Source organism: Bufo gargarizans, chromosome 2, assembly GCF_014858855.1.
Source record: "Bufo gargarizans isolate SCDJY-AF-19 chromosome 2, ASM1485885v1, whole genome shotgun sequence".
In the NCBI taxonomy this organism is placed as follows: domain Eukaryota; kingdom Metazoa; phylum Chordata; class Amphibia; order Anura; family Bufonidae; genus Bufo; species Bufo gargarizans.
This window is the reverse complement of record NC_058081.1, coordinates 676,961,843-676,974,361: the sequence shown is the minus strand read 5'-3', so window position 1 is coordinate 676,974,361 and position 12,519 is coordinate 676,961,843. Positions and strand designations below refer to the sequence as shown.

Below are 12,519 nucleotides of genomic sequence, written 5' to 3'. Positions count from 1 at the left end.
TTGAAATCTATCCCTAAAAGGGTATATAATATTGAAGGTGCACATAGGGTCATTCAGAATAACTTCACACACACGCTTCTGTGCATTTCCAAGTCTAATTCTGTCACTAAATCCATACCGGTGACCCAGCGCCTAAATACTAGGCCTCAAATTTAAATCCCTCTAAATCTCTCGTTACCCACCGCTGTACTGTTGTTGCTGGGCAAGATATTTAGTGTCCGTCAAAGCACATTTTTTGTTCTGGGTTGAAGTACAATTCCCAATTTAGCAATTTCATAATTTAGTGGTTTCTGCTATATCAGAGCTATTTGAAATCTATCCCTAAAAGGGTATATAATATTGAAGGTGCACATAGGGTCATTCAGAATAACTTCACACACACGCTTCTGTGCATTTCCAAGTCTAATTCTGTCACTAAATCCATACCGGTGACCCAGCGCCTAAATACTAGGCCTCAAATTTAAATCCCTCTAAATCTCTCGTTACCCACCGCTGTACTGTTGTTGCTGGGCAAGATATTTAGTGTCCGTCAAAGCACATTTTTTGTTCTGGGTTGAAGTACAATTCCCAATTTAGCAATTTCATAATTTAGTGGTTTCTGCTATATCAGAGCTATTTGAAATCTATCCCTAAAAGGGTATATAATATTGAAGGTGCACATAGGGTCATTCAGAATAACTTCACACACACGCTTCTGTGCATTTCCAAGTCTAATTCTGTCACTAAATCCATACCGGTGACCCAGCGCCTAAATACTAGGCCTCAAATTTATATCCCGCTAAATCTCTCGTTACCGCTGTACTGTTGTTGCTGGGCAAGATATTTAGTGTCCGTCAAAGCACATTTTTTGTTCTGGGTTGAAGTACAATTCCCAATTTAGCAATTTCATAATTTAGTGGTTCCTGCTATATCAGAGCTATTTGAAATCTATCCCAAAAAGGGTATATAATATTGAAGGTGCACATTGGGTCATTCAGAATAACTTCACACACACCCGCTACTGTGTATTTCCAAGTCTAATTCTGTCACTAAACCCATACCTGTCACCCAGCGCCTAAATACTAGGCCTCAAATTTAAATCCCTCTAAATCTCTCGTTACCGCTGTCCTGTTGTAGCTGGGAAAGTTATTTAGTGCCCGTCAAAGCACATTTTTTGTTCTGGGTTGAAGTACAATTCCCAATTTAGCAATTTCATAATTTAGTGGTTCCTGCTATATCAGAGCTATTTGAAATCTATCCCAAAAAGGGTATATAATATTCAAGGTGCACATTGGGTCATTCAGAATAACTTCACACACACGCTTCTGTGCATTTCCAAGTCTAATTCTGTCACTAAATCCATACCGGTCACCCAGCGCCTAAATACTAGGCCTCAAATTTATATCCCGCTGAATTTGAATACAATACATTGGGCCAAATAATATATTTGTTGTTGTGGTGAACCATAACAATGAGAAAAACATCTAGTAAGGGACGCGGACGTGGACATGGTCGTGGTGGTGTTAGTGGACCCTCTGGTGCTGGGAGAGGACGTGGCCGTTCTGCCACATCCACACGTCCTAGTGTACCAACTACCTCAGGTCCCAGTAGCCGCCAGAATTTACAGCGATATATGGTGGGGCCCAATGCCGTTCTAAGGATGGTAAGGCCTGAGCAGGTACAGGCATTAGTCAATTGGGTGGCCGACAGTGGATCCAGCACGTTCACATTATCTCCCACCCAGTCTTCTGCAGAAAGCGCACAGATGGCGCCTGAAAACCAACCCCATCAGTCTGTCACATCACCCCCATGCATACCAGGGAAACTGTCTCAGCCTCAAGTTATGCAGCAGTCTCTTATGCTGTTTGAAGACTCCGCTGGCAGGGTTTCCCAAGGGCATCCACCTAGCCCTTCCCCAGCGGTGAAAGACATAGAATGCACTGACGCACAACCACTTATGTTTCCTGATGATGAGGACATGGGAATACCACCTCAGTATGTCTCTGATGATGACGAAACACAGGTGCCAACTGCTGCGTCTTTCTGCAGTGTGCAGACTGAACAGGAGGTCAGGGATCAAGACTGGGTGGAAGACGATGCAGGGGACGATGAGGTCCTAGACCCCACATGGAATGAAGGTCGTGCCACTGACTTTCACAGTTCGGAGGAAGAGGCAGTGGTGAGACCGAGCCAACAGCGTAGCAAAAGAGGGAGCAGTGGGCAAAAGCAGAACACCCGCCGCCAAGAGACTCCGCCTGCTACTGACCGCCGCCATCTGGGACCGAGCACCCCAAAGGCAGCTTCAAGGAGTTCCCTGGCATGGCACTTCTTCAAACAATGTGCTGACGACAAGACCCGAGTGGTTTGCACGCTGTGCCATCAGAGCCTGAAGCGAGGCATTAACGTTCTGAACCTGAGCACAACCTGCATGACCAGGCACCTGCATGCAAAGCATGAACTGCAGTGGAGTAAACACCTTAAAACCAAGGAAGTCACTCAGGCTCCCCCTGCTACCTCTTCTGCTGCTGCCGCCTCGGCCTATTCTGCTGCTGCCGCCTCGGCCTCTTCCTCCGCCTCTGGAGGAACGTTGGCACCTGCCGCCCAGCAAACAGGGGATGTACCACCAACACCACCACCACCACCTCCGTCACCAAGCGTCTCAACCATGTCACACGCCAGCGTTCAGCTCTCCATCTCACAAACATTTGATAGAAAGCGTAAATTCCCACCTAGCCACCCTCGATCCCTGGCCCTGAATGCCAGCATTTCTAAACTACTGGCCTATGAAATGCTGTCATTTAGGCTGGTGGACACAGACAGCTTCAAACAGCTCATGTCGCTTGCTGTCCCACAGTATGTTGTTCCCAGCCGGCACTACTTCTCCAAGAGAGCCGTGCCTTCCCTGCACAACCAAGTATCCGATAAAATCAAGTGTGCACTGCGCAACGCCATCTGTAGCAAGGTCCACCTAACCACAGATACGTGGACCAGTAAGCACGGCCAGGGACGCTATATCTCCCTAACTGCACACTGGGTAAATGTAGTGGCAGCTGGGCCCCAGGCGGAGAGCTGTTTGGCGCACGTCCTGCCGCCGCCAAGGATCGCAGGGCAACATTCTTTGCCTCCTGTTGCCACCTCCTCCTTCTCGGCTTCCTCCTCCTCTTCTTCCACCTGCTCATCCAGTCAGCCACACACCTTCACCACCAACTTCAGCACAGCCCGGGGTAAACGTCAGCAGGCCATTCTGAAACTCATATGTTTGGGGGACAGGCCCCACACCGCACAGGAGTTGTGGCGGGGTATTGAACAACAGACCGACGAGTGGTTGCTGCCGGTGAGCCTCAAGCCCGGCCTGGTGGTGTGTGATAATGGGCGAAATCTCGTTGCAGCTCTGGGACTAGCCAATTTGACGCACATCCCTTGCTTGGCGCATGTGCTGAATTTGGTGGTGCAGAAGTTCATTCACAACTACCCCGACATGTCAGAGCTGCTGCATAAAGTGCGGGCCGTCTGTTCGCGCTTCCGGCGTTCACATCCTGCCGCTGCTCGCCTGTCTGCGCTACAGCGTAACTTCGGCCTTCCCGCTCACCGCCTCATATGCGACGTGCCCACCAGGTGGAACTCCACCTTGCACATGCTGGACAGACTGTGCGAGCAGCAGCAGGCCATAGTGGAGTTTCAGCTGCAGCACGCACGGGTCAGTCGCACTACAGAACAGCACCACTTCACCACCAATGACTGGGCCTCCATGCGAGACCTGTGTGCCCTGTTGCGCTGTTTCGAGTACTCCACCAACATGGCCAGTGGCGATGACACCGTTATCAGCGTTACAATACCACTTCTATGTCTCCTTGAGAAAACACTTAGGGCGATGATGGAACAGGAGGTGGCCCAGGAGGAGGAGGAGGAGGATGAGGAAGAGGGGTCATTTTTAGCACTTTCAGGCCAGTCTCTTCGAAGTGACTCAGAGGGAGGTTTTTTGCAACAGCAGAGGCCAGGTACAAATGTGGCCAGCCAGGGCCCACTACTGGAGGACGAGGAGGACGAGGATGAGGAGGAGGTGGAGGAGGATGAGGATGAAGCATGGTCACAGCGGGGTGGCACCCAACGCAGCTCGGGTCCATCACTGGTGCGTGGCTGGGGGGAAAGGCAGGACGATGACGATACGCCTCCCACAGAGGACAGCTTGTCCTTACCCCTGGGCAGCCTGGCACACATGAGCGACTACATGCTGCAGTGCCTGCGCAACGACAGCAGAGTTGCCCACATTTTAACCTGTGCGGACTACTGGGTTGCCACCCTGCTGGATCCACGCTACAAAGACAATGTGCCCACCTTACTTCCTGCACTGGAGCGTGATAGGAAGATGCGCGAGTACAAGCGCACGTTGGTAGACGCGCTACTGAGAGCATTCCCAAATGTCACAGGGGAACAAGTGGAAGCCCAAGGCCAAGGCAGAGGAGGAGCAAGAGGTCGCCAAGGCAGCTGTGTCACGGCCAGCTCCTCTGAGGGCAGGGTTAGCATGGCAGAGATGTGGAAAACTTTTGTCAACACGCCACAGATAACTGCACCACCACCTGATACGCAACGTGTTAGCAGGAGGCAACATTTCACTAACATGGTGGAACAGTACGTGTGCACACCCCTCCACGTACTGACTGATGGTTCGGCCCCATTCAACTTCTGGGTCTCTAAATTGTCCACGTGGCCAGAGCTAGCCTTTTATGCCTTGGAGGTGCTGGCCTGCCCGGCAGCCAGCGTTTTGTCTGAACGTGTATTCAGCACGGCAGGGGGCGTCATTACAGACAAACGCAGCCGCCTGTCTACAGCCAATGTGGACAAGCTGACGTTCATAAAAATGAACCAGGCATGGATCCCACAGGACCTGTCCGTCCCTTGTCCAGATTAGACATTAACTACCTCCCCATAACCATATATTATTGGACTCCAGGGCACTTCCTCATTCAATCCTATTTTTATTTTCATTTTACCATTATATTGCGATGCTACCCAAAGTTGAATGAACCTCTCCTCTGCCTGTGTGCTAGGCCTAAATATATGCCAATGGACTGTTGCAGTGGTGGCTGACATGAAGCCTGATTCTCTGCTATGACATGCAGACTAATTCTCTGCTGACATGAAGCCAGATTGTCTGTTACGGGACCTCTCTCCTCTGCCTGGGTGCTGGGCCTAAATTTATGACAATGGACTGTTGCAGTGGTGGCTGACGTGAAGCCTGATTCTCTGCTATGACATGCAGACTGATTCTCTGCTGTCATGAAGCCAGATTGTCTGTTACGGGACCTTTCTCCTCTACCTGGGTTCTGGGCCTAAATTTATGAAAATTGACTCTTACAGTGGTGGGTGACGTGAAGCCTGATTCTCTGCTATGATATGAAGACTGATTCTCTGCTGACATGAAGCCAGATTGTCTGTTACGGGACCTTTCTCCTCTGCCTGGGTTCTGGGCCTAAATTTATGAAAATTGACTCTTACAGTGGTGGGTGACGTGAAGCCTGATTCTCTGCTATGATATGAAGACTGATTCTCTGCTGACATGAAGCCAGATTGTCTGTTACGGGACCTTTCTCCTCTGCCTGGGTTCTGGGCCTAAATTTATGAAAATTGACTCTTACAGTGGTGGGTGACGTGAAGCCTGATTCTCTGCTATGATATGAAGACTGATTCTCTGCTGACATGAAGCCAGATTGTCTGTTACGGGACCTTTCTCCTCTGCCTGGGTTCTGGGCCTAAATTTATGAAAATTGACTCTTACAGTGGTGGGTGACGTGAAGCCTGATTCTCTGCTATGATATGAAGACTGATTCTCTGCTGACATGAAGCCAGATTGTCTGTTACGGGACCTTTCTCCTCTGCCTGGGTTCTGGGCCTAAATTTATGAAAATTGACTCTTACAGTGGTGGGTGACGTGAAGCCTGATTCTCTGCTATGATATGAAGACTGATTCTCTGCTGACATGAAGCCAGATTGTCTGTTACGGGACCTTTCTCCTCTGCCTGGGTTCTGGGCCTAAATTTATGAAAATTGACTCTTACAGTGGTGGGTGACGTGAAGCCTGATTCTCTGCTATGATATGAAGACTGATTCTCTGCTGACATGAAGCCAGATTGTCTGTTACGGGACCTTTCTCCTCTGCCTGGGTTCTGGGCCTAAATTTATGAAAATTGACTCTTACAGTGGTGGGTGACGTGAAGCCTGATTCTCTGCTATGATATGAAGACTGATTCTCTGCTGACATGAAGCCAGATTGTCTGTTACGGGACCTTTCTCCTCTGCCTGGGTTCTGGGCCTAAATTTATGAAAATTGACTCTTACAGTGGTGGGTGACGTGAAGCCTGATTCTCTGCTATGATATGAAGACTGATTCTCTGCTGACATGAAGCCAGATTGTCTGTTACGGGACCTTTCTCCTCTGCCTGGGTTCTGGGCCTAAATTTATGAAAATTGACTCTTACAGTGGTGGGTGACGTGAAGCCTGATTCTCTGCTATGATATGAAGACTGATTCTCTGCTGACATGAAGCCAGATTGTCTGTTACGGGACCTTTCTCCTCTGCCTGGGTTCTGGGCCTAAATTTATGAAAATTGACTCTTACAGTGGTGGGTGACGTGAAGCCTGATTCTCTGCTATGATATGAAGACTGATTCTCTGCTGACATGAAGCCAGATTCTCTGTTACGGGACCTCTCTCCTCTGCCTGGGTGCTGGGCCTAAATTTATGACAATGGACTGTTGCAGTGGTGGCTGACGTGAAGCCTGATTCTCTGCTATGACATGCAGACTGATTCTCTGCTGACATGAAGCCAGATTCTCTGTTACGGGACCTCTCTCCTCTGCCTGTGTGTGTGCTGGGCCTAAATATATGCCAATGGACTGTTGCAGTGGTGGCTGACGTGAAGCCTCATTCTCTGCTATGACATGCAGACTAATTCTCTGCTGACATGAAGACAGATTCTCTGTTACGGGACCTCTCTCCTCTGCCTGGGTGCCGGGGCCTAAATATCTGAGAATGGACTGTTCCAGTGGTGGGTGACGGGAAGCCAGATTCTCTGCTATGGAACCTCTCTCCAATTGATTTTGGTTAATTTTTATTTATTTAATTTTTATTTTAATTCATTTCCCTATCCACATTTGTTTGCAGGGGATTTACCTACATGTTGCTGCCTTTTGCAGCCCTCTAGCTCTTTCCTGGGCTGTTTTACAGCCTTTTTAGTGCCGAAAAGTTCGGGTCCCCATTGACTTCAATGGGGTTCGGGTTCGGGACGAAGTTCGGATCGGGTTCGGATCCCGAACCCGAACATTTCCGGGATGTTCGGCCGAACTTCTCGAACCCGAACATCCAGGTGTTCGCTCAACTCTAGTCTTAATGAGTCCGCAATTCAAGGAATTGGTCATTGGTCATCCAGCTGTTATACTTCTTATGTCTGTCCGGATTTAATTGATTGATGTATAATTTATTTCAGGTAAGGTTGTATGGATAATTGGTCACTCCTTTATCCACTGGGCGAAGATGAGCCAGTGTACGATCATATGGACTTAATTTATCTATGTCGTCAGAAGCAGTACAGATTTATTGGAATGGTGTAAGAGGTCTGAGGTGGCTTGATTTATGGAATTAGATACTGATAATGGCTGCGGAGTATCCGGACCCAGATTTAATTGTTATACATCTTGGGGGTAATGATATTGGGAAGCTGGGTACCATGGCTCTAGTTTTCCAGATGAAGTCTAGTTTAATGACAGTGCGTCGTTGTTTTGCAAATGCCAGAATTGTATTTTCTGAGATTGTTCCACGTCTAATTTGGCTCCAATCGCCTGATATGAAGCACCTGGACAGAATTTGTCGCAGGATTAACAGATTAATGTCAAAATTCAAAAAGTGTGAAATATCCAAAATACAAACATGAGCATTGCGCTGCAGTATAACAATGGCTGGTTAGTGCCGGTACACATGTCTATTCTGAACAAGGTACAGACAAGTCCTGAGGGATCCATGTTTAGTTCATTTTAATGAACGTGAGCTTGTCCACATTGGCTGTGGACAGGCGGCTGCGCTTGTCTGTGATGACTCCCCCCTGCCGTGCTAAACACATGTTCAGATAATACACTGGCTGCAGGGCAGGTCAGCACCTCCAAGGCGTAAAGGGCAAGCTCAGGCCATGTGCCCAATTTGGAGACCCAGAAGTTGAAGGGAGCAGACCTGTCATTCAGTATGTGTAGGCGTGTGCACACATACTGCTCCACCATGTTGGTGAAATGCTGCCTCCTGCTAAGATGTTCCATATCAGCTGGTGGTGCTGGTTGTTGTGGCGTGCTGACAAAACTTTTCCACATTTCGGCCATGCTAACCCTGCCTTCTGAGGTGCTGACGGTGCCCCAGCTGCGTTGGCGACCTCTTCCTCTGCCTTAGACTTGTGCTTCCACTGTGCCCCCGCTGTCAGGTGGGAATGCTACCAGCAGCGCGTCTACCAGCATGTGCTTGTACTCGCGCATCTTACGATCACGCTCCAGTGAGGGAATTAAGGACGGTACGTTGGGGGGTGGAGCTGGCGCCGGACCGGAATGGACGTGTGCGCTTGAGCTCTGCTGTTCAGACCCGGCCTTTCATCTGCTAACGTTGGCTGCTCAGCATAAAACATGGGCAAAATCAGCCAGCAAAGAGCGGGGAACTCGTCCCTCTCCCACAAGCAATCGCCGAATTGCGGAGATATGGATAAGTTTATTAAAAAGGCGGCGGCAATTTGTGCAGCGCGGGAAGCCAAGATGGCGCCGGAGCAGTGTAGAGAAACTGAGGAGAGAGAGACAGATCTCCAGGCGGAAGGCAGCGATGTAGAAGACTACAGACATCGCAAGCACCTCCCGATCTCCAGAAAATATCTGGACTCGGCACTGCAACGAGCAATGGAGCCGCTTGTGAGTGAACTTTCCTCATTGAGGCAAGGCGTCAGGCATGTGGGCAGCAGGGTTGAAACCTTTTAGAATAACCAAGCCGTGATCCTTGATTTCCAGGAGGCCACAGCCGTTAGCCTGCAAAAGTGCCAATTGCGTCTCAATAAAGCATTCAATGCCCTGGAAGACCAGGAGAATCGTGGGAGAAAAAACAACTTACGGTTTAGGGGAGTCCAAGAGACTGACTCTCCCCAAGACTCCTCAGATATAGTCAAGGAGATTTGTGAAAGTGTACTTGGCCCTGAACGCTCCGCTTCAATAGTAATAGAGAGAGCTCACCGGGCCTTGCGGCCGAGACCGAAGGGCAATGAGCCCCCTAGAGATATTATATGCCGTTTCCTACACTTTCAAGACAAGGAAGATATAATAAATATAAGGGGGTCCCGATTAGTATCTATCAGGATCTGGTTCCAATAACTCTCCAGAAAAGAAGGACCCTCAAGCCCCTCACAGATTGGCTTAGGAGTCATAAAATCCTATATCGTTGGCAGTTCCCGTTTGGGTTGTCCTTTTCTTATCAAGGCAAGAGGATCACCATCAAGTCTTACATGGATTTAGGCCCTGGATTTGATCTTCTGGACATTCCTCCCTTGGAAATTGAAGACTGGGACACGGTCCAGGATTTAACATCATTACCGGGACTCCCTAAAATTGTGCCCTTTGAACTGAGGAGCACCCCTAAGGCCCAGAGGCAGAGAGAAAAGAAGAAAAACCAACCTCTCACTCCAAGACGCATAACTGCGGACGTCTTCTGAAGCAAAGAATCGCAGTTTCTCCTCACTCTGTGTCCATCATGATGAGTATAATGCTTTCACCCTTCGCCTTCTATACCTCCCCTCTTGCGCCCCTTTATATGTCTATAAATAAGCTCCCTAGCTCTCTCTCTTTTTCTAGGCTTCTGGCAATATGCCTTACATACCGGGACTATTTTTAAATGAGATGTCAAACGATATAATACCTTACTATTGACCTCTTGTTATATTAACGATTTTTACTGAGTATTCTATGGAAATATTTGGTGCCACTTGACAGCAGGCTAACAGGTCTGCTTAGACTATCACGACTGCTTTAGGATTATCACCTAATGATGGGGTGTCCGATAGCCTGCCTTGACCCTCAGCTTACCCATTAGTGTGCTGATATGGTGTGCCCGGCGGCAGCATGTGTTACGATCCTTTCCCTGTGTCTTGACGCATGCTGTGGCTGGTGTTATAATGTCCTGCAATATTCTTAAAAATTGCTAGGCTAGGCGGTATCTTTATCATTACAGGATATAGTACCAGGTGACATGTTACTCCAAGATATACCTTACATCGCATTAATATATACCTTACGGTCTATATTAACCATTTGGCAAACTTGGTACTATTCTGCATTACATGCTCTACATACCGTTCTGATGCCATATGTTCCCAGTATTCACTACTTGATATAGCGAGATTCATCAGATGACAATGAGTATTAGGAGATATGCCATATGTTTTTGACCCAAGTCATAGCTGGGGCTTTCTGACCATGAAACGTCTTTAGAGCTGTTATAGTATGTACTCAGCAGTCCCTGGAGGTGTTCCCGGATACACATTGCCTCAGTGCTGTCCTTTTTCTGCGTTGTCCCACTGTGTATCCGACACCATCATGCCATACTATGTTATTCAGTGCCTCCGGGGAAGTTTATGTACTCAGCAGCCTCTGGCTTATATTTAGCGAACATTGGCTTATGTACTCATTGGCCTCTGGCTTATATACTCAGCAGCCTTTGGCTTTTCCCACACTGCTTGTGTATCAATGTCTCCTGGGACTCCAGCTCAAAATCCATCAGACCCATGAGTTCATCAGCTGGGAAGGTCTTTCTCAAACCTACAACCCGTTTCTTACCCCTTCCCCACCATCCCCTTTTCACCCCACATTCCCCAGCTACCTATGTTTAGGCTTACCTCCCTATATTTGGATACCATCAGATTAGATGGTATAATAAGACAGTTTGAATCACAACATACCCATTCCTATTTGTCCTCCATATTACACAGATTTAGATTTAGCCTTGAGTGACATTTGCAATAGAGTGCCGGGCTTATAATTGGCGAATGCCTTTCTCCCCCTCTCACCAGGTCCTTCAGGACCCATCTGTTTCGGTTATTCTTGTTTTTATGTTGTTCAATTTGTGTTTGTTTTATTGTCTTTTGTTCAGGTCATTATCTATTCAGTGGTGTGTCTATCCGAGACGGGTTTTGTCTTCACCAAGGCTACGTTCTTCATCTTTATCATTCCGACCAGATGTTAAGTACCCTGATTTACTCACTAGTGTAACAAACTTTTACGTTTACATGTTTCAGCATTTTGCCTCTCCTCTTCATCCCCATGATGGCTATTAGTATTGCCTCTTATAATGTTAAGGGATGCAACTCACCATCTAAGTGGAGCCAGATTTTTGGGATATTGAGGAGAGATAAAGCGAACATAGTTTTTTTTTACAAGAGACACATTTTAAGAACCAACATTTCCCTAATCTATCCTTTTCATTTTACCCTAATTGGTACCATTGCGGTTCTCCTTCATCAAACTCTAGAGGAGTTAGCATAGGCTTTCAGGGTAAAGTGCCCTTTATCCTGGATGATCAACTATGTGACCCTGATGGCCGTTTCATAATGATTAAAGGCAAAATAGGTCAACACCTTTATACCTTTGTGAATATTTACACCCCAAATAATCGCCAAATCCCATGGCTGAAATCAACTTTACTAAAATTAGAATCTTTTAGAGATAGCGTTACGGTGGTAGGGGGAGACTTAAATCTAGTCCTAAATCCCCTCATTGATTCCTCCTCCCAAAAATCTGCCCAGTCCCAAAAGGGCATACGCTCTTTATTGTGCAATTTGGCCAAAGCCCACCTGATTGATGTTTGGCATACTATGTATCCTGATTCTAGAGACTACACCTTTTACTCCTCACTGCACTACTAATTGTACCCCTGAGGTTACATCACAAACGATATGGGATGCCCATAAAGCGTACATAAGAGGCCATTGTATCAGCCTCGGGCTCACCTGAAGAAAGAAAGACAAAGACAAAGACAAATAGATTCCCTTCATAAAAGATAAGCTTCCTAGAAAGGGCCAATAAAATTCTACCATCTGACGTCGACTAACATCACGACCGCCCGCGGGACACGGGCACACCCACCATCTTGGATTATTCCTTTCAAAGACTTTGCCTATTACTGGACCCTACCACGGTAATTCTGAACTTACAGACATTCTATTCCCTTCCACCTCTTACCTATTTCTATCCAAACCAATCTGTTCAACTGGCAGGTATAATTATCTGTCAGCTTTAATGTATATATATTTTTGTGTGTAGTTTTAGAATAAAAACTAACGATTTCATCGTTCCAGTTTTGCCCTTGTTACTTGATGACCTGATCTATGCTAAGAACTCTGTCCTCAGAAGACATACTACCAAATTTTTATAAATTGCTAATGTACTAGCTAGGTTGCAAATAACCGTTTCGTCCCTTTCGGATTAGCTAGCCGGGGTCTCTTTGCCCCGATTCAATAAGAGAGTGGTGGCAGCA

General features: G+C 47.4%; 1 long non-coding RNA gene across 1 annotated transcript in view; it reads left to right on the top strand.

Moving 5' to 3' along the window:
* LOC122926939 overlaps positions 1–12,176 on the top strand; it is a 38,375-nt gene extending 26,199 nt beyond the window's left edge. The window contains exon 4 of the long non-coding RNA XR_006387737.1: positions 11,137–12,176. This is a non-coding gene — a long non-coding RNA (uncharacterized LOC122926939). The remainder of the gene's footprint in view (positions 1–11,136) is intronic.
* The last annotated feature ends 343 nt before the right edge of the window (positions 12,177–12,519 follow it).